This window comes from Podarcis muralis, chromosome 5, assembly GCF_964188315.1.
Source record: "Podarcis muralis chromosome 5, rPodMur119.hap1.1, whole genome shotgun sequence".
Taxonomy (NCBI): Eukaryota; Metazoa; Chordata; class Lepidosauria; order Squamata; family Lacertidae; genus Podarcis; species Podarcis muralis.
The window spans coordinates 66,129,574-66,150,772 of NC_135659.1; the positions used below are offsets into that span (position 1 = coordinate 66,129,574).

Here is a 21,199-nt window from a genome sequence, read left to right on the forward strand (position 1 = left end):
TTGGGTTCTAAGTTGTTGTTTGAGTACCAAGGCGTTTGAGAACCAAGGTACCACTGTATTGCCATCTGTGTATTTAAGATGGAGTCTGAGAGAAAGTGGTACTGTATACCTAAGCTCACCTACTGGAGTTCATGATACTGGAGGCAACTAGGAGAGCTGTTTTGTGTAAGGGCTAGACACCAGGACCTGCTGTGTAATTCTCTGGGTGACCTTGAGCAGTCTCTCTCTCTCTCTCTCTCCCTCCTGTCTCACAGGGGGTGTTGCAGGGTTAAAGATTAAAGCTGAGGAGGACCATGCCCAGTGCCCTAGCTCAATACCATCTGAACCAAGGATAACCTGGTTTACGGCTCAGCCTCTTAACCTCTGCGCCACACACCAGTTCATGTTTCAAAACAATTAAAACCTGCAACAGTATCACAATAACTCTGCACTATCACAGTTAGCCGCATAAGCAGCACAGTGTTCTTAACTTGTGTGCCAGACATTCGGAGGTGTGACCCAAACTGCGGAAAGGGAAATAAAAGTAAGATATAGCAAAACAAGTCAGAGGAACTGGCATTCTAAGGTCAAGATGGTCCCTGCTATTGGGACTCTTTGTTCTTTTTAATATTATTATTGAAGGGAAGCAGCCTATGTTTGTATTTCATCGGTCAGTGCAGGCCCCGTTTTCCCTGCTGTCACCTTATCTTAAATACAGGGCAAAGGGAATTTGGGAATGTGAAGCATTCTCTTGCAACACCAGAAAGGAGAATTTGGAAAGAGCAGTCAATGCTTTCAGTCTGCCTGTTACTTGGAACTATATATTTGGGGAGGTAGGTCAGGAAAAAAAGGTTTTGCGTATTTTACAAAAGGTCAGCAATTGCAAAACAAAATGAAAAAGCTGGCTGAATGCAACCTAGGTCAAGAGCCCAGTTATGAGAGACATGAATTGCAATCCATCTGCATGCAACACACCCTGTGCTTTGAGAAGGGTGTAGACTACACTCTTCGCCAACCTAGTGCTCTCTAGATATATTGCACAACAACTCCCATCAGCCCCTGCCAAAGTGGTAGTAGCCAGCAGCAAGTTATTTTAAGGAGAGACCTTCATTTGAAGGACCAGGAAGCCACACTGGAAAGACAAGAATTCCACCCAACACACTGGAGAGTCACAAGCAAAGTAGCAAAGTGTGTAAATTTATCTGCTCTCTTATCAAAGTCTCCCACCACTTACTTGCCAGCTGCTAAAGCCAAGAATTCCTGGCTGTGCAAACCACACCTATTCATATGCCATGCATTATTATTTTTTTTTTTTTTTAATATAATTTTTATTGGATTTTCAAATTTTAATACAAAGCAAAAAAGAAAGAAGAAAGAAAGGAAAAAAAGAAAGAAAGAAGAGAAGAAAAAGAAAAAAAAGAAAGGAAAAAAAGAGAGAGAGAAATAATCACAAATAGATTCTTTCATAACCCTCTTTCATTGACTTCCCCCCACCCCCGCCCATGCATCCCAATTTTCACACTTAATTCAGCAAGTTCTTGTTTCATTCCTTAAACCTCTTCTTATTATATTTAAACTTAATTCCCTTTATTAGGCCCAACTTATTTATCCCATTTTCTTATATTCCTTAAATTCTTTTTCTAAGATCGATCGAGGTTCTTTTACCATAAATTTCCCCATTTTCATGTTAAAATATAAGTCAAAATTATAAAACTCGAAAGTCATAAACTAGTTTTAAAACTTTCTATTTTCCCCCTCCCTCCTTGTCCGGATATCTGTCCCTTCCTAGATATCTGCCCTCTTATAAGACTCCTAGCCCGGATTCCTCACATCTGAGGCCTCTAACACCATTTGAGTCTCTCTCTGCCTGTTTTGTTGATAATCCTTCTTATTGATCTTCCAGTCTCGAGGGATGTCCAATACAGTCTCTTCACCTTCTCTCCAGTCAAACCTAGTTGGAAGGACTTGCTGCAGGGGTTCTGCCGAATATTCCCTTAAATCACATTCACCAATGCCAGAAAAGAGGAGGAAGTCCCAGTTATATTTCTTCATTATTTCAGCTTCCCATCTGTAGTGTCCAAAATCTTCCTCCTTTACTTTTCTCTTTTCAAAATCCATAATCCAATAAACTTCTCTGTCCCCTTGCTGCATGAAGTCCTGTTCCTGTACTTTTTGCCCTCCAGACTCCTTGTCCTCCAACTTCAAAGAAACTTTTTCCAGTTCAGCTGCAGAATCTTTCAAGGTCAAATCCTCAGTTCCGTCAGTAGAGTTGCTTGTTTTTGAAATCAAAACCGTGAGCTGTTTGTCCATAACTATCTCTTGCTCTTGTAGAATTCCCACGAGAAAAAGGGCTCTTTCTATTTCCGCTTGTAATTTTCCTTCTGCAGCCATTGTAATGTCTCTGTTCTCCCCTAGGGGGATTGCCATTTTTTTTTTTCCCTTTACCAACAGTCTATTACTTTGTTATTACTTGTTGTTACTTATTTTCCAGCCACTTCTGGTTAAATGTAACACCTTTGGATCAGAGAGATATAAAGATACAGTTCTTGTCTTGATTCCGCTGTTTGACAGCTCAGATGACAGCTGTCAAACTCCCTTTCTTTCAGGCTAGGCTAATGCGGAACACTCCCGGATCCCGGGTGGGGGTTCCCAAAAATTTTCCCAAATACACCTCTTCCTCCAGCACAACTTAAAAAAACAAAAAAGAAAGAAAAAAAAAGCTTATTTTCACAAATCGATGGAATCTTCTATCAGTCCCAAAAGACAACGATCTTAGGCTTTCGCTCCTTGCTTCCGATCGTGCATGCAAGGGGGGGGGTGCGGACTTCCTTTTGACACAGCCCCCCCGTTCGCCAAATTAAAAAAGTTGATTTCTTTTAAAATCCAAATTTCGTTTTACTCACGAGGGTGTTTGTTTCAGTCCGAATGTCAGGAAGAAAGTTGACGCTCTCCGGCAATGGCTTGCGGCTTCGCTCCACCGAGGTAGCGATCGACTCTCAGCACCACTCCACTCCTCAGACCTTCTCCGCAGCCTTTAAAAAGGCTCTTCGACTGTCAAGGAGGGCGCTTAAGGTGCCCACCGAGTCACCAGGTCCACAGGTATCCGCACCTGTGGTTTCTAAGGGCCCCCGCGTCGCCGGCGCGGCAAGACCCGTCCTCGATGGAGCCGATTCCCTCCGGAGCTCGGAGGGAATCCGCCATTAAACCGATCGCGTCAACCCCGGAACCGATCGCGTCAACCCCGTCAATCAAATGATGCTGCAAAAAATGTCTAGACATTAAGGTGCACCTTTGAAAACTTATAAAATAGCAGCTGGGGGCAGAGAGAGAGGAAATTTTTAACCCTTCTCAGCCTGTTGTGGTCCTAACAAAAATCAGCCCAAATTTATTTACATTGGAAGTGAAGCCTCCCCTGCTGCTCAAACACACTCACAACTGTTTAGACATTTAAAAATATTCACATTAATTGCATTCAAACAATTACCATTGCATCTAGTTTGACCCTAAGAATGTACCTAAATGCATGATTTCATAATAACTGCTCTGAAATGTGCCACAAAGTAGTGTTTACTGACATATATGTGTGTGTGTGTGTGTGTGTGTATACACACACACATATAACGTTCTATATTCCAGCCATATTTCCCCAATTATTGTATAAATCAAGAACTTCTCAACATGGCCTTGTAAAGGTTTCCACTCAATAATTAAACACTTAATGCAAGCTTACTCATCCCACTGAAGCATTAATGCATGACAGCGATGCAAGTAGCTACTTGTTGAGTTCATCAGGTCAGTAATAGAAACCAACCAAGGTTCACAAAGAGTAGGAGACGCCCTTAAGCAAGACTTTTTTGACAAGCGGTGGAGAATGTGATTAAGCACTTGCCTGCAGTTTATTTCATTGCTAACATAGTAGAGGAAGAAACCTTTACAAGATTAAACATTTACCATGATGAAGAACTCTGTGCAATATACTCATATGCTGCTATGGGCATGCTGGTTTATCCTAAGAAGGGTAATAATCTACTACCAATACATTTTGCACTGATAGTCCAGCAGTGGGGAACCTCCAGCCCATAGGCATAATCTGGCCTGCCACCTTTTCTTTTCAGCCCACCGGCATTGTCACAGAAGACCGCACCTATTAAACAGGCCAAGATGGCGACAGTTTTGATCCACTTTTTAATATAACATTTATCTCAAATCTGTGCAATCTGTGTACATATCAGCAATGACCCACATTAATTAGAAACCATGATGACAACCTAATGACTTACTTGGTAGCCACAGCTGACTAGGAATTTTATGCAGCCAAGTGAGCAGGCTGGTAGAGGAAAGATGGACTGTTCCATTCCTCCTCTACCAACCTTCTTGGTTTCCATGTTATCCGTGGAAGAAGCAAAGCCTCTTCCTCCTCTACCAGCATGGAAACCCAGAGGTCAAGCAGATAAGGAACAAAGTTTCTGCCCATTTCACTTACAAACCCGCCTACTCCCTACCAACCCCCTCTCCTCCCCATTTACACCTCACCAACGCCCTCCCCTTTAAACCTTGCCAAACTCACCCTTACATCTCACCCAAATTGTGGCCCGCTCACCTTACAATTCACCCAAACCCCGGCACAGGCAAGTCACAGAGGATCAGGCAGGGGAGGCTGGGCTAGCTCTCCAGTAACCATTCTGCTCTGCTGCCACTTCCCTTCTCTCTGCCTCCAGCATTGCTGAAGCCAAAATAGTGGTGTCAGTTTGAGGGGCAAGAGAGAAGGACAGTTGCTAGAGAGCTGCTCTGGCTTGTTCTGGCTACTCAGCTGGGCTGCCTACCTGCTCATTCAGGCCATTGCCACGTTGCAGTTCACGTGGACTGCAGCCTGACAACATCCTTACACTTCTATTTATATAGAAAAATGTACAAGGCTGCATAAGGGAGCACATCATTTGGAACTAGGCAAACAGCTTTTGAAAAGGGAGGGAACTGAGACCAGCAGAGCTGCCAAATCAGCCTCAGAGCCCAAAACCAGGGTGATGGGTGGTGTAAAAGCTGCCTGGTAAATCTAACAGGAAAATTATAAAAAGAAACTTTCTCCTTTGTTTTGGTCACTGCATAGAGTTCTAAACAGGCTTAGAAATTTTGCACTGAGAAAGGGATTTTAAACAAGCAGTTTCAGAAGCAACACAGAAAATCCATGAATGAAAAGAGACCTCTGCTCAGGGAGCTGAAAGAAGTAAATGAGAAAGCACCAAACAAGGCATCTCTTCAGAGCAGGCACAAAATACATAGGAACATGCTCAAGAGGTAAACTTTGCTGATTCAGTAAATGGATTGTAGAGCTGGAGCCAACAGTGACACACAGCAGACCAAGCCAAGCCAGGAGACCCAAGACAACAAAAACCTGAAGGTAATGGAAGCTGCATGCACTGAGCACTCCAAGTTAGAACAAGGAAGGAAAAGAAGAAAAGAAGTGGGTATCGAACTGCAATCTAGGATTTCAGATACAGTCAGCAGGAAGCTTGACAAACTGGCTCAGACAAGAAAAGCAACAGACACAGAAGACTACGCTCCACATCTTCCACAGCTTTTATATCGATCTCTGCTTCCTGACATCTGATCCAGATGATGAGATTTTTGGCAAAGCAAGCAACTGTACATTTGTAAACGGGCAGAAAATGCTGCACAATACACAAAAAGATAGAAGTCTGTGGCTTGTGTTTGCATGGGTATTCGTTCCAACCAAAATCAAAGGGAACTGTGTACATATTGTTCAGTCCGATTTTGTGGGAGAAAAGTCCCATTGAACACAATGGAGTTTATTTCCGAGTAGCCATGTACAAGACTGCAACACATCAGTTCCCACACAGAACATGTATCATTCTCCTTTTAGGTTTTCCTTTTCCTTTTTTAGTGTTTCCTTACTTTTGAACTACTCAGCCCAACGTCAAATGCAAGTTCAGCAGAAACCCTCTTAGTTTCTGTACAAATCAACAAAGATTTCTGTTGGGAACCTAGGGTGAGATACCCATGTAGAGAATGTTGCCCCAAGTGCCGGTCACCACACAGAAGCAGCTTAAGGTCCTAATGCCACTCCCCCCTCTCCTGCCAAGCCCAGCTGCTCATAGGAGCCAACTCCTAGATGCTGAGGGGTCTTCATCCCCAATAAAATAATTGAGGGTGTCCCCCAAAGCTCATGGGAATTGCCATTCACACAATGTGTGTGCACTGTGTCATGTGATTGATTATGTGGGGTGGGGCTTACTTGGACCCTCCAATATTTTATTCTAGTTGGCACCCCTGCAGCCACTTAAAACTCCTCTCCCTTCCCCTACCAAACTGAAGGATGTGAGACAAGAAACCAGTTCAACTGGAGAAAGAGAAACTAGGGGCATCTGCAAGGGACAATAAGTGGATAGAAAAGGGGGAAAACACCTACTGATTCTCCCTACCATCACCATTACCTCAGCAAACACAGGTTCAGGAAACATACTCTTTCTTTGGCAATAGGCAATTCCATCATGACATGACAGATGGAAGAGACATTTTGAAAGTTATCAAGTGACATTTGGAAGATCAATCCAAAGTTATCTGAGCAGACAGATTTTGTTTTTGAACATGGTTGACATATCACAACCTATGGAAGTTGTATATATTTTGTTTCATTGTCCTCCACTAGCCTTAGTAAAGTCTGCAGCTTTTAAGCCATTCACATTGTAAAATGATGCAATAAAATTCATTCCAATTAATGTGCCACATCTTTTCTTCAGGCAGGGCGAAACCTGGCTTTTTTTCACCCAAGTCAAATACCCAGTTTGGCACACTCCCTCCCCCCACTCACACTTGTGTACACATGCACACAGGCTGGGAGCCTCAATACCCCTGGAGACTTCACCCAGGGCAAAAAACCTGGCTACCCCCCCCCCCCAAGCTACAGCTCTGCTTCAGTTATCAGGTGTATGCCTGTGCTAGCTAGGAAACACACTGAGAAGCCTGGAGCAGATCAACCATCATTGGGTCAAGTGTACCTGATAGGTCTATCCTTTATAAATCTGTGCTGCCAAATTCCATTTAGCAGAATCAAACACAAAACTCCTCGCCTCCTGTTGCAAAACACCAAGCAGCGCACGTGATGTTGAAGCCCAAGCGCCAAAGTGGAGAAGTTTATGCTTCGTTCATCTTCAGGTTATAAAGTTTATTTTAGCACACATCAAGAGAAACAAAGACACTTCCTGAACATGAACATTTCCTTTCTACCATTTATAGCACCAGGGGCATAAAGGATGAACTGGGAAATATATTCGGACGTGAGCTTTCAAACAAGTACAAAACTGACTAGCCTGTTCTTTATCAAAGCCCATAAAGTTTGAGATGCAGCCTTGTAAAAGGTGATGCACTTACTGGGACTGAAAACCCTTCCTGTTACGGCAGTTCTTGGGACTATTCAGTCTGTCATTTCTGGCAAGGAAAAAGCAGCAAACAGAGGGAGCAAGTGCCCTCTACCCCATAAAAACCTTGTTTTGAAATAATCTGAATGCATTTCACAAACATCTGGAAACTGAAGAACACCTTTTGCTCAATTAAAACCAAGAAGCACACTTCACTCTCACACCCCCAAAGATTTAGTTTTAGAAAATACAACAATACTTCAGATTCCATGACAGACAGAGCAAGGTCTAGCCACTCAGCATCACTTCCTTGCCTCAGAGGATTTTGGTGGGAGCTACTGTGTGCTATAACCCCAGGGCAAAGCGAGGAGGAGGGCAGGAAATGCTGCCCTGTGATTTCTGCTCCTCATTAGATCTGAATGTGTCATTATTGTAAGAATCTCTTGTAAGATGCTTTAAGAGCCTCTCGTGTGTTATAAGCATTCTAAACAAAAACATATAGGATTTGCCTATGCTCTAAAGAGCCCAATATCCTATGCTCCTGTACGTGTAACTAGTCGCAGGGGCGAAACAGGGCTTTATTTCACCCAGGACAAAGACCCATTTTGGCATCCCCTTGCACATTTACATACGCAAACACAGCCTGGTAGCCTCAGTGGCACCCCTCCGGAGGCTCCACCTGGGGCAAAACACCTGGCAAGCCCCCCCCCCCCAGGTACGGCTCTAACCTGTCACTTCTTTCACAATAAACTGGGGCAAAGGGCAATTTAAAGCTAGTAAAGGCAGGTAGGAGAGGAGGCTGAAGCCTTCACCACACCCTTTTTGAAAAACAATTTCACCCCAAAAATGAGGGAAGGAGACATGGAATTTGGGCAAGGAAAGTGCCCTGTTCCACTCTTCCTTGGGCTAGACTTTAACACACCCACCCCCATGAAGGAAAATCCACACAGCCCACATTCTGGTGCACAGCTTGCTCCTGACATGAAGGTGCAAGAGACAGGCTGCTGTGCTGCAGCAGCAGCAGCAGCAGCAGTGATAGGATTAACCATCACATGCAATGCAGCAGAATTACTCACCCAACTAGCAAAAACCAAACAGAAGCAGAAAAGACCAGAGATCAGCAATTCATGCATAGATGCATCTGGCATCTCCTCTCTCCTGAGCTGGTTTCTCCAGGCTCTCATTTTATTTATATATTTGCTCCTGGTACAGACAATTCTTACAAGTACACAAGTGTGCCAAGGCACACAATTCAGAACTACAGTAGTGATCTAAGGGAATTGGGATTTAAGGGCCGAGCTAGTCATTTGGCAGGACAGCTGGGAATCCGAGTCTTTGTCTCTCACCTAAGAACTGGCAGAAAGAGAAAATGAGATTTGGTGAGAAGGCAGCTATTTAATCTCCAACAACTGTGCAACAGTCTGCCTTAGGAAGTGGTTGGATTCACTAGTGGTGAGGCTGGTGAGCCACCTGTCAGGGATTTGTAATGCCCTGCATTACAGTTCCTGCATCAAATGGGGGGTTGGGCTAGATGACCACCAGCACACTCTTTCCAAATTTAAGATTCAAACCTTTTCCTGCATCCCACTTCATCTTACTCCCTGGGAGATGCATCAACTGAAGAATTGTTCAGGTGCAGAAAATGTTAAGGAGCCCTTCCCTGCTTCCAAATCAGCCTTTATCCACTCTAAGGGCTCGTCCACACTTCTGCTTGTCCTGTGCCAAGAAAGAATGGGGCGGAGACATTTTCTGTTTGCCCTGCTGCTTTTCCCAGAAAAGCCCACTCTTTAACATTGAATCAGATCAAGCATCACTCCATGGAAAATCCCACTGGATTCGGTGAAAAAGATTGGGTTTTCCCAGGAGAAACTGGCAGGACAAGCTGGAGTCCCAAATTGCACTCTTTTCTCTAGCTGTGGCCCCTAAGTACCATATTTTTCGCTCTATAGGACACACTTTTCCCCCTCCAAAAATTAAGGGGAAATGTGTGTGCGTCCTATTGAGCAAATGCAGGCTCCTTGGCTTCAGCAATAGCAATGCGAAGCCTCCGAAGCACAGAGGGAGTGCTGCCTCCGCACTCCAGAGGCTTCACATTGCTTTCGCTGAAGCTTGGAGAGCGAGAGGGGTCGTGCGCACCCACCCCTCTTGCTCTCCAGGCTTCAGGGATAGCCGCCTGAAGCCTTCGGAGCACAGCGCGAGTTCCCACTGTGCTCTAAAGGCTTCAGGTTCCTTTCGCTGAAGTCAGGGGAGTCTTGCTCTCTCAGCTTCAGCAAAAGGAACCCGAAACCTCCGGAGCACAGCGAGAACTCAGGGAGGTCCCGCTGTGCTCCGGAGGCTTCAGGTTCCTTTTGCTGAAGCTGGGAGAGCAAGACTCTCTTGGCTTCAGCAGAGAGGGAGAGCTGCGCAGCACCCCTTCAACCAAGCGGGAGGAGAAATGGGAGGAGAAATTGAAGGGGCTGAAGGGGCGCTGAGCAGAGAGGGGGAGATATTTTTTTTCTTGTTCTCCCCCTCTAAAACAAGGTGCGTCCCATGGTCGGGTGCATCCTATAGAGCGAAAAATATGGTACATCTTTTGCTGTGGCTAACAGAGAAGCAGCAGTGGGAGGGAGAGGAGATGAAAAGCGATAGGTTGGAGGGAAAGAGCAAGCACCTACCCTTTTCAGGCATTCAGTAGAGAGACAGGATCCCAGCCATAGGTCTCTAACAAATGTTTAAGTTGGCCCTACTATGGTCTGGATGGGTCTTGACCAACACATTACCATGCAGGGCTGAGTTTATGAATTTGTTTGTTTGTTTGTTTGTTTGAGTTAAGAATTCTTGATTCTCATCTGCGCATCCACAAAATATTATTATTACCCCTACGGAAAGGAGGTTTAAAACGTGAATCAGCAAAGGAAGTGGGATGGATCACAGTATTCATGAAACTTTGCATGTTTTGCCCAAGGTATAAGCCTGAAAGAGCATGTGTTAGTAAGTCACATGTGCCTCATAGTTCTGACTTACAGTGCTACACTGATTTACAGTGCAGGAACCTTGTTGTCAAATGTCACAGCAACACTGGAGACAAAGTTAACTTTTCAGAGCAGCCAAACTAGTCAGATTGCTTTGAGTAAGCATTTGTTTTGTTGTATCCTATACTTTACTTTTTAGAAGTATTTTTTTTTTGTAGCAGGCCAAGCTACAGTAAGTTAAACAAACACATACTCAGATGAACGCTCTCCTTTTTCCTCCCAGATTTACACTCCAGTCAAGATTATGGAATAATTTCTCTTTCAATGAAGACAATGCCCACATTCATTCATTTTGGCAAGGCGGCGATGCTACTGAGTTTTTCACTTGTCGCCTAAGCTTCACATAAATAGATCTGACTGTCAGATCCAGAAAACAATGAATTCTTCCCTCCCCAGGTTTGCAGTGGTTTTTATCTTTCTAGATCCAGTCCTCTGTTGAGATGTGATGAAATCTTTGGAAAGAAGGATTGCCTCTGTTACGGTATCTGTGTGACTAAATGCAGTCTAAGCTCTGTTAACCCATTCAGGCTTGACACTGTCCACTGGACTGCAATGATAGACACCTCCCTATGAACAAGCTGAAGGGATTGCTGTACAAGATGCAAGAGGACACACTGCTGTGGGTGCGTGGGGAAAAAAGTTGAGAGACTTAATTTAGCCTTCGAAATACAGTGGTACCCCGCAAGACGAATGCCTCGCAAGACGGAAAACCCGCAAGACGAAAGGGTTTTCTGTTTTGGAGGCGCTTCGCAAGACGAATTTCCCTATGGGCTTGCATCGCAAGACGAAAGCCCATAGGGAAATGCTGGCGGTCGGGAGCAAAGACTTTCGCCCACAGCCGGCCTTCAGAAGAGGACCTCTTCTGAAGGCCGGCGGGGGGCAAAAGTCTTTGCTCCCCCCCGCCTGCCTTCCCCCCGCCTGCCCCGGGTGATCTTAAAATGCTGGCGGGCGGGAGCGAAGCGTTCGCTGCCGACCCCCAGCATTTTAAAATCTCCAAGGGACAGCAGAGAAGTCTCTGTCCCGAGGAGATTTTAAAATGCTGGGGGTCGGGAGGGAAGCGCTGCCGACCCCTAGCATTTTAAAATCTCCCCGTGTCCAGGGGAGGTTTTAAAATGCTGGGGGTCGGGAGCGAAGCGTTCGCTGCCGACCCCAGCATTTTAAAATCTCCAAGGGACAGCAGAGAAGTCTCTGTCCCGAGGAGATTTTAAAATGCTGGGGGTCGGCAGCGCTTCGCTCCCGACCCCCAGCATTTTAAAACGCTGTTCCGAAGGGGGGGGGGCGGGATCACCTGCCCCAGCCGCCCCACTTCGGAACGCTGTTCCGAAGCGGGGAGGGGGGGCGGGAAGACCTGCCCCAGCCGCCCCACTTCGGAACGCTGTTCCGAAGCGGGGAGGGGGGGCGGGATCACCTGCCCCAGCCGCCCCACTTCGGAACGCTGTTCCGAAGCGGGGAGGGGGGGCGGGGACACCTGCCCCAGCCGCCCCACTTCGGAACGCTGTTCCGAAGCGGGGAGGGGGGGCGGGAAGACCTGTCCCAGCCGCCCCACTTCGGAACGCTGTTCCGAAGCGGGGAGGGAGGGCGGGATCACCTGCCCCAGCCGCCCCACTTCGGAACGCTGTTCCGAAGCAGGGAGGGGGGGCGGGATCACCTGCCCCAGCCGCCCCACTTCGGAATGCTGTTCCGAAGCGGGGAGGGGGGGCGGGGACACCTGCCCCAGCCACCCCACTTCGGAACGCTGTTCCGAAGCGGGGAGGGGGGGGCGGGAAGACCTGCCCCAGCCGCCCCACTTCGGAACACTGTTCCGAAGCGGGGAGGGGGGGCGGGAAGACCTGCCCCAGCCGCCCCACTTCGGAACGCTGTTCCGAAGCGGGGCGGGGGGCGGGAACACCTTCTGAAGGCGGGCAGGGGGCGAAAGTCTTTGTCCCCCCTGCCTGCCTTCCCAGGGGCTTTTAAATTGCCCCGGACAGCGGAGAAGTCCTCCGCTGTCGGGGCGATTTTAAAATGCCGCCCGCCAGCATTTTAAGATCGCCCGGACAGCGGAGAAGTCCTCCGCTGTCCCAGGGTTTTTTAAAATGCTGGGGGTGGGAAGAAAAGCCCTTGTCCCCCCCCCCCAGCCTTCAGAAGAGGTCCGGGGACAGACTGTCCCCGGACCTGGTCTGAAGGCGGTTTCCCTAGGAACGCATTAATTGATTTTCAATGCATTCCTATGGGAAACCGTGCATCGCAAGACGAAAAAACCGCAAGACGAAGAGACTTGCGGAACGAATTAATTTCGTCTTGTGAGGCACCACTGTAGTGATTCCTCCAAGATTCAGATAAGCAAACTGCTATTTTGGGAAACATTGGTCATATCCACATCATACATTTAAAGCACACTCTTATTTAGCAATCACAGTCTCCTTGCAATAACCGTAAGAACTGTAGTTTGTTAAGTCACAGACTAACAATTTCCAGCAACCTTAACAAAATAAAGTTACCTGGATTATCCAACTGTTAAAGTGGTATAACAACATTTTCAATGTATCATGGAGATCTGACCACTGGGCTTAAATACACACTAAGCCAAATCATGGCAAAACACAAATCTAAGGGTTCCTGGAGAGAACACAGTCACACCTTCCCTATTCCCTCTGCTGCTGAGAGTTATGATTTGGATTAGCATGCCATCCAAACCTGGGCTCGTGGTTTGTTTCCTCCAGACAAACAGAGCTGTATACCCAAGAATAAACCTTGGTTACAGCTCATGGTTTGTCTATATCATGGGTAGGCAAACTAAGGCCCATGGGCTGGATCAGGTCCAATTGCCTTCTGGATCCGGCCCACGGATGGTCCAGGAATCGCCACGTGGATCGCCAGCGAACACGTTCTCCCTCTCTTTCCCTCACACAGCGGCGGTGGCGGAAACTCCTCCCTCCCTCCACCTGGCTTCTCCCCGCCACGCCTAGAAGAGTAAGAGGGCTGGACTTTGTTGGTGCCAGCAGCAGCGCCGTTTTAAGCAGCGCCTCTCTGGAGCCCTTTCGCGCATTCTCATCGTCCCTCTGCTGACACCAGCCTCTGCCACTGGCAAGACACAGGTAAGCAGCCACCAGGGCTCGTAGTGCTCTTGCATCAATTTCCCCCCCAAAATACAGCCCAGCCCCCCCCCCCCCAAAGTTTGAGGAACAGTGGACCAGCCCCCTGCTGAAAACGTTTGCTGACCCCTGGTCTATATCTTCCCAGGGAACCATAGGACTGGGCCCTGAATCAACTTTTTCTTTTGCATTAAAATGCCTTTTTTCCTTAAATTTTTTTTTAAAGGTTCATGCAGAAGCACTTAAATCGATTAAGCCCTTCAGTTGGTGCTATTTTAGCACCATGCTATATTTTTCCTTTTGCAAATATTTTAGAGTACCTTTAAAACAATTCAAAGAAAGCACACAATGACGATGCCTAAATAAAAAGTGCTTTAGCACAAATTAAAATTGATTCAATTTTTTTTAAAAGCATGCTCAGAGTTGCTGCTTCCCTACTCAAACTGTTATGTCACACGCACTCGTACAGATGGAACATAGTGGGATGCACACATACAAAGTGTTATCCTCCATATTCCCTGAAACATAGAAAGTTAACAACAATTACACATAGAGCAATGATTGGGAAGCACAAAGTTCTGCCAGTTTGGAAGCAGCTTCAATAAAGAGCTTTCTAATCTCTCTTTCGCAGCACAACCCCCCAGAAGTGAATAGGAGTTGAACAAGAATTTATTTATGCAGTTCAAAGTAGTTTCAATAGTGCTTGCCCAGCAAAACTTTCCTGGTGGTTTGCATGTCCAAAGTCTGCTGGCAAGAATGACCCATAGTTTAAAAAACTATTGGAACCCCGTTTTTGAAGCTACATACAAGATGCTTCTTCACACAGTGAAAATAAGACTCATCTATAATATTCAAGCAGAGAAAATTATAGACTTAAACAAGTTACCTATTTAATGGTGTCATATATATATATATCCCTTACTCCAGAGTGCAAAGCTGTCTTTTATCCATTAACTAACAGAAATGCTGGAATCCCACTTTTGTGTCAACAGACACAAAAGCATCTGCCAGTCACAAATATCCCTGTGAAGCAACGTGACAATGCTACTGCCATTTTCAGTGGGTGTTTTCTAAAAGGCTGGGGCAGGATTTAGGGAGCCTGGTTTGCAATGAAAGGACTTGGCTGCCAAATTCCAAGGAGAGGGAGGGAGGATGGGGGGGGGGGGGAGAGAGAGAGACAGAGAGAGAGAGGCACTGTTCAGTCATGGTTCTGGAATGCTTTCTTGCTCCTAAGCTATTAGCACAACCTCCTTCCCACCCCAATATAAATGTCCGAAAGTGAGCTAAGCAAGCATTTTAAAGGACACAGGGAATCACTGTCCACATCACATGGCAAGCCAGTTTCACAGGAATCCTCAAACAAGGAAATGCAACAGCCACACAGAAAGGTATGCAGCAAACAGGGAATGAGGAGCAGGGGTGAAAAAGAAATAATCACAGTGCCTGTTTGGTTCAAACCAAATTCTCCATATATGAATATGCTGTTCACATTAAGCACCCTTTAACAAAACCATCCTTTGGCGAGTATATATGAACACAAAAAGCAGGCAGCAGTTAGAAAATGTGCTAGTTTTCTTCCCTGACACACTGTTCAACTTTTTTTTTTTTTTTTTGCTTATCAGAGCTCCCACCCATCCTCAGTTACTCACGAGCAGTTGTGCTTTTCCAACTTCCTCCCAACAGATTCAGCCCATCCCAATTCCTGTCCAAATCAGTGAAGAGAAATTCTTCACCTACTGAACACAAGGAAAGATGAACAGGATTCACATTTTAAAACATCATTCTGAGAACATGACAAAATAATGGAATTAAAATGGCAACCAATCAAATGGAATTATTAATCAGAGCCAGGGTTCAGCGCCTAAATCTGTGAAGTAGTAACAAAAAAGAGAGAGTGCCTTACAGCGTGCAAAGATTAATGTGACTCACTGACATGGAAAAGGTATTTAGGCTTCGCTTTCAAGGCCAGAGCAGAGAACAGCTTCCAGCTAGGCTCAAGGCACAACACCTTGCCTTTAGAGATCAAAAAATAACTCTTCACAATTTTTGCCTTATGCTTAGCGAATGAGGTGAGGCGAGGTACTACAAACAGAGCCTTTTCTGGGGTGGCCCCTATATGGCTCAATGGTCTCCAGCAAGAGACTTGCGTTGCTTTCCATTGCTTTTGAAAGTAGGCTTTTGAATGAAGAAGCCTTTTTACTCCTCCAGGCATTTAGGGTTGGGGGGGCACACAAGGTGTTCAGTCCATCTCACCACTGTTTTTAAGATTCTGTGGGAATCAGAAATGTGTTTCATCTGTTAAAGTTACTTTCAAATAAATTACCTCTCCACGGCACAAGCCTAGATCACTTCACACCTTCCAACCCACATAGGAAAAAAATCCCAGCAGCTGCCCCCAGTTCTCCCCATTGCTCACTGGATCCTGTATACTGAAACTGCATGTGCCCTCCTCCCCCATGCAAAGGACACAGTATCACACCCACGTGCATTCAGATCGTGCATTAACCTGAAATAACTAGGCAACCCTCACTTGCTCCACTCCACCTCTGCTAACCACCCTGATAGCAAATACCACGGCAGAGTTTCGAAGGATGACTAAGGCTACAAGGCTAGCCGCGGTTACTAAGGAGTAAGTCTCATCGAACTCAGTGGGACTTGCTCACGACGACGACGCTGCTCTCCCCCGCACCCCGCATTCACGTGAAACGAAACCCCATTCAACAGCGGGGTCTAGTTTTGAGTAAGCATGCCTAACGATTTGGGTTGGGTTCCTTCCAAGGGCTGAACTTGAAACTGCCCCATGTATATATCTACAGATATGGAGAGATACATACCGCACTCCCAAAACCTGCTACCCCACCCCGCTTTCTTGCGCGCGCCCCTCTCGCTTCCTCCAGCCCCGCCAACTCCTACCACGCCTTTCCCCCTTAGCTCCACTCCTATTCAAGCCAGGCTACTTTAGGGTCACGCTCACTAACCTACGGGAAAGGCGCTCCGGGCCGGGCCGCCAAACCGATCCCGAGCTTCCCTCCTCGCCTTGCCAGCTACCTTAAAGCGGAGTCAGGCTCCGGCCGCCGCGCTCCCTGGCCTCTCGGTCCGTCCTGCCTAAGCGCGAGCCTTCGGGGAGCGGAGAGGCGGGACCGGGCTCGCTTGGTGGGGCTGACACTGCCGCTGAGGCCGCCTCCCGGCCCGCCTCGGGGAGGGGCCGCCGGGAGAGGGTCGCGCCGCCCGGTGCTGCGTCTGGAAGTGGCCGGGCGGGCGCGCAGAGGCGCCTTCTCGAGGGGTCGCTGTTGCGAGAGCATCCGGGCGCGCGGAAGCTCGCCTCCTCTGAGCACACGCAGAGCGCGCTTCCCCACCCCGTGATCTCTAGAGTAGTAGCGGACTCGAGAGGGGACGTGGATCCCAAGCAGGGCGGGGGCCTCGGCTCGACGTTTCTGGGGAGAAGTGAACCATTGCTGGCGGGAGAGCCGCCCTTCAGTTCCGCAGCTGGTGAGACGTCCCTGGGAGCCGCGCATGGGCGTAGCCAGGATTTATTGGGGGGGGGGGGGAGGCAGAACTGAGTTATCTGCAATGCCATTGGTCATTTAGTTAAGTATTTTTATTTATAGGCTTGATTAGGGGGGCAGCTGCCGCCCCCCCCCTCACTGGCTACGCCCATGGAGTCGCTGGAAGCCCAGTGCCCGTCGGATGGTGGCTTTGCTCCCCCAGTGGACGTGGGAGGCGCGGCGCACATGCTTCGGGAGGCCAAGCCACGGCTGAGTCAGCGTTTGGGCACATGATGGGAGGGAGGCGTGTGGGTAGGTCAGGACCCGGGGTGAGGGGTGGGGAGGACGCCGCTAGGAGCCCTGCACGAGCAACAACGGATGGACAGAGGAGCGTGTGGGTTGGAGTAAGCGAGAGACTTCTACAGCAGGGGCAGCAGACCGGTGTGGAAAAAGTGGTTTGTTTCAAACATTTCTATAGTGCACTGCTTAAAAAAGCAAAAACACCTCGGAGCAGTGTGCAATATAAAAGTTAACACTACTAGGAAAACAGAAATGCAGCCTAAAAATTCTACTATAAAAACCATATAAAACCCGGAATTCATTAAGATAAACACAGTCTGATCTTAGGGGTCAGGAAAAGCCTGGACAATATGATGGGTCTTTCTCTGAAGCGGCTGGTTTTTGCTCCTTCGTGTATAGCAGAGAAAAGGGCGTTCCACAGCAGAGGAGCATCAACAGAAGTTTTGGGTCACCGCCCTATGGCAGTGTAGGTTGCCCTGCAAGGTGATCTAAATCAGCCTCAACCTGGTGCCCTTTGGATGTTTCGAACTACCAACTCCCATCAGCCCCAGCCAGCGAGGGGAGCTGTAGTCCCAAATGTCCAGAGCGCACCAGGTTGAGGAAGACTTGATACAAATTATCTTCTAGGTCTGTATAAAGGGCTGGTGGACTTGCAGGTAACCTTGTCCTGAGTTGTTTAGGGAAGATCTTGGAACATGGCCTGGTAGCTGATTGCCAGAATGATTAAGGCTTTGCTGGAGTTCAGGCAAAAGGGCCAAGAGCGGGGGGAAAGACATCAAGTCTGGAAACTGGGGGACCAGGGTGCATGGTGATGTCTTTTTAATACTTCCACTGTGCCTGTTTGCACACACAAGGAAGTCTCGCTAAATCCCCTGTGGCTGAGAATGATGGGTCCAAAACATCTGGAGGACACCAAGTTGGCCAACCTGTTCTAATCCAGGGATGGTCCTCCAGATGTTGCTGGACTCCACTTCCTATCAGCCCCAGCAGCCATGGCCAATTATAGGTCAGGGATTAGAGGAATTGAAGTGCAACAACTTCTGGAGGGACAGAGGCTTCCCTCACCTCCATGCTCAAATCCCACATGCGTTCATCTAATTCACCTCACAGCTGTTGGGTTTATTGGCTACATCAAAGTTTACTGAACACCAGACAACCAACAGAGAAGCTCCAGAATTCAATAGTAAAGTGTGAATGTGTTAAAAATACAAAAAGCAAAGGAAGAAATACTAGAGGGTGAGGCTAACCACACACACTCACATGGCCCGCAGCAACAAGCCCTGCACCAACCTACTAAATCTGGATGAAAGGCTCTCTTTCTGTTTCACACGGGGATTTAGGGAAACAAAGCTTATCCTCCTTCCAGCTATAGACTTAAACTCCCATGACTCAGGCAGGAAAGAAAGCACCCTCCAGGCCTCTGGCTTCAACCCAGCCAGACCTCAAAACCATTTATGTTTCAAAGGCGTTCAGCATCCAGTGCTTTTTCTTAGTTTCATGTACTCCAAAGGAGGTGCTCCCATAGAAAGGAAAGGAATTGTGTGTGCTGCGAGCAATGTGTCCTTTCATTCCAGTAGCAGCTCCCAACCAGTATCAGAGGCCTGTGCAAAACTGGAATCTTGAGGGGGGGATCTCCTTAACATTATCTAGGAACAACCATTCAATCAGGCCATAGAGGAGACTGCAAAGGTTTCTCTATTGACTCAGCTGAGAGGCCAGCAACTTGTCGTCTCCTTAAACACTTACACTACCTTTCCAGATGCTCACTTCAGGGACTCAGAACTAATGTCTGAATCTGCTTTCTTTTCTCCTACCTCCCTTTCTCTTTTCTGTTTGTGTTGCATCTGTTATATTATCCTGATAGATGGGACTGTCTTACTACCAGTATCTGTAAGCTGCCCTGGAATCCCCTCCATCTTCTCTTTTTCTTCTGCTGAAAACTTTGCTCGCTTTAAGCTCCTGATGGTTACTTAGTAGCTGTGTCCTTAACCTGCCCCACCCCTGCCATCACTTGTGGGTGTGGTGTGGGGGGCCACATTGGGCAAGCAGGCTGGAGGTTCCCCACTCTTGGTGAGCTTTATGATTATGCTCTGCACCTTGCCTGAAGTTGGATTCATGTTTGGTTGCAGCCTAATCTCCAGTCCCCTCCCTTTCCCAAATATTTAGGATTATCCTATGAACTCTCACATGTGAGCACTGGGCAGAGTAAATGCAATGCTCAACCCTTGTTTGCAGTGTACACTTGATTCCTCCTGATTTTTTAAAATGGGGCTATATATCGTTCTGGGACGCGGGTGGCGCTGTGGGTAAAAGCCTCAGTGCCTAGGGCTTGCCGGTCGGCGGTTCGAATCCCCGCGGCGGGGTGCGCTCCTGTTGCTCGGTCCCAGCGCCTGCCAACCTAGCAGTTCGAAAGCACTCCCGGGTGCAAGTAGATAAATAGGGACCGCTTACTAGCGGGAAGGTAAACGGCGTTTCCGTGTGCGGTTCTGGCTCGCCAGAGCAGCGATGTCACGCTGGCCACGTGACCCGGATGTGTCTGCGGACAGCGCTGGCCCCCAGCCTCTTGAGTGAGATGGGCGCACAACCCTAGAGTCTGTCAAGACTGGCCCGTACGGGCAGGGGTACCTTTACCTTTTTATATATCGTTCTGCTGCTCCCTTGTGTCCGTTGTTAATATTCAGCCTGAACCTTGCTCCATCTTTGGAGCTGTCTTCTGTCATCATTAACTCCTAAGGGGGAGAAGATTCCCCATCTCCTTCTACCACAACAAAGAGATCTGTTGTATCTAATGCTCAGATGATGTGTTTTGTGTACCAGCTGGGAGGCTCTGCAGAATTAAAATGCTAGCTGCTCAGTACAATGAATTGTGTTCTAATTTTGCTATTGATTGTAACCAGTTGGGAATTACTCATCCAGCCTTCCAGCTGGAGAAGAGCATGAGCTGTGGATATGGCTGATACCAAGCCTCCAAACTATCCCCTTTCTGCTGCTTCTTGATCTAGGAACCGGTCTGCAAAAATAATAATAAAAATGGTTATGATATCTTAAGAGGTGTCCAAATGCATAGTGAAAAGATAAACAGCTTTCCAAAAGATACAGGAGACCTTTTAACCCTTTACCATCATGTTGCCTTGCCACTTTACCAGTTCTAACTTGCTAGCACCCAGGACTATTGATTGTTTAATTTCTATACGGCTCTTTATCCGATCACAAGGCAGTTTACAATATAAAAACACAAAAATGCATAGCATAGTAACAAACAAAAACTATTAACTAACAGCCCAGTCCCAATCCTATGCATGTTTGCTTCAAAGTCCCACTGTGTTCAGCAGCATTTCTGTCAAGGTAAATGTGCACAGGATTACAGCCTAATAAGTATTTACTTGGCAGTGCTGTTGAATTCAGTGGGCTCGCCTTAAAATGGAAGGGACTTCAAAGGTCATTTAGGCTAATCCTCTGCCAATGAGTAAACGTGCATAGGTGTTTTCTAGCTCCTGAACAGGAGGACTGAAATGTTTTAATTTTTGTTTAAGATTCTTGAAAACTTAAGATTCTTTTGAATTTTTGTTTTTAAATTACTGCATTTGGGTTACATGTCAAACAATGTAAAACATATCTTTTACGGAAATGCTGCTTTCTGAGATGCAGAGAGGTTCATCAAAATGATTGATTTGGCACCTATATTCTTGTGACCTGATCCTAGTCAGGTTTGCTTGGAAAGAAGACCATTAATTTCATTGGGGTTTTCTCCCAACCAATATGTTCTGCTCCAGTTCACAACTTTTAACTGTTATGAAGGATGAATGAAGTGCAGATCCTAGTTGTAGACTTGAACTCAAGTTGACCCACTTTTCTTTCTGTCATGTGTTCTGTGCATGAGAGGTTGAAATTCAGTGCTGTTATTTCCCCTAGTATGGATGTGCCATGATAGGTAAAGCTACAGTCACAGGACTTCCTCCCATCATGCAGCTGCGTGT

The 21,199-nt window shown here is 47.0% G+C and overlaps 1 protein-coding gene across 3 annotated transcripts in view; it reads right to left on the minus strand.

The window, feature by feature from the left end:
- RHOC (ras homolog family member C) overlaps positions 1–16,884 on the minus strand; it is a 34,440-nt gene extending 17,556 nt beyond the window's left edge. The window contains exon 1 of one of the 3 annotated variants that reach the window (XM_028734506.2): positions 16,486–16,884. The gene's annotated coding sequence lies outside the window, so the exon portion shown is untranslated. Of the gene's footprint in view, positions 1–4,579; positions 4,604–16,415 lie in introns of those variants that run through there. The other 2 variants (XM_028734507.2, XM_077929068.1) reach the window with 2 other exon arrangements.
- Positions 16,885–21,199: the final 4,315 nt, after the last annotated feature.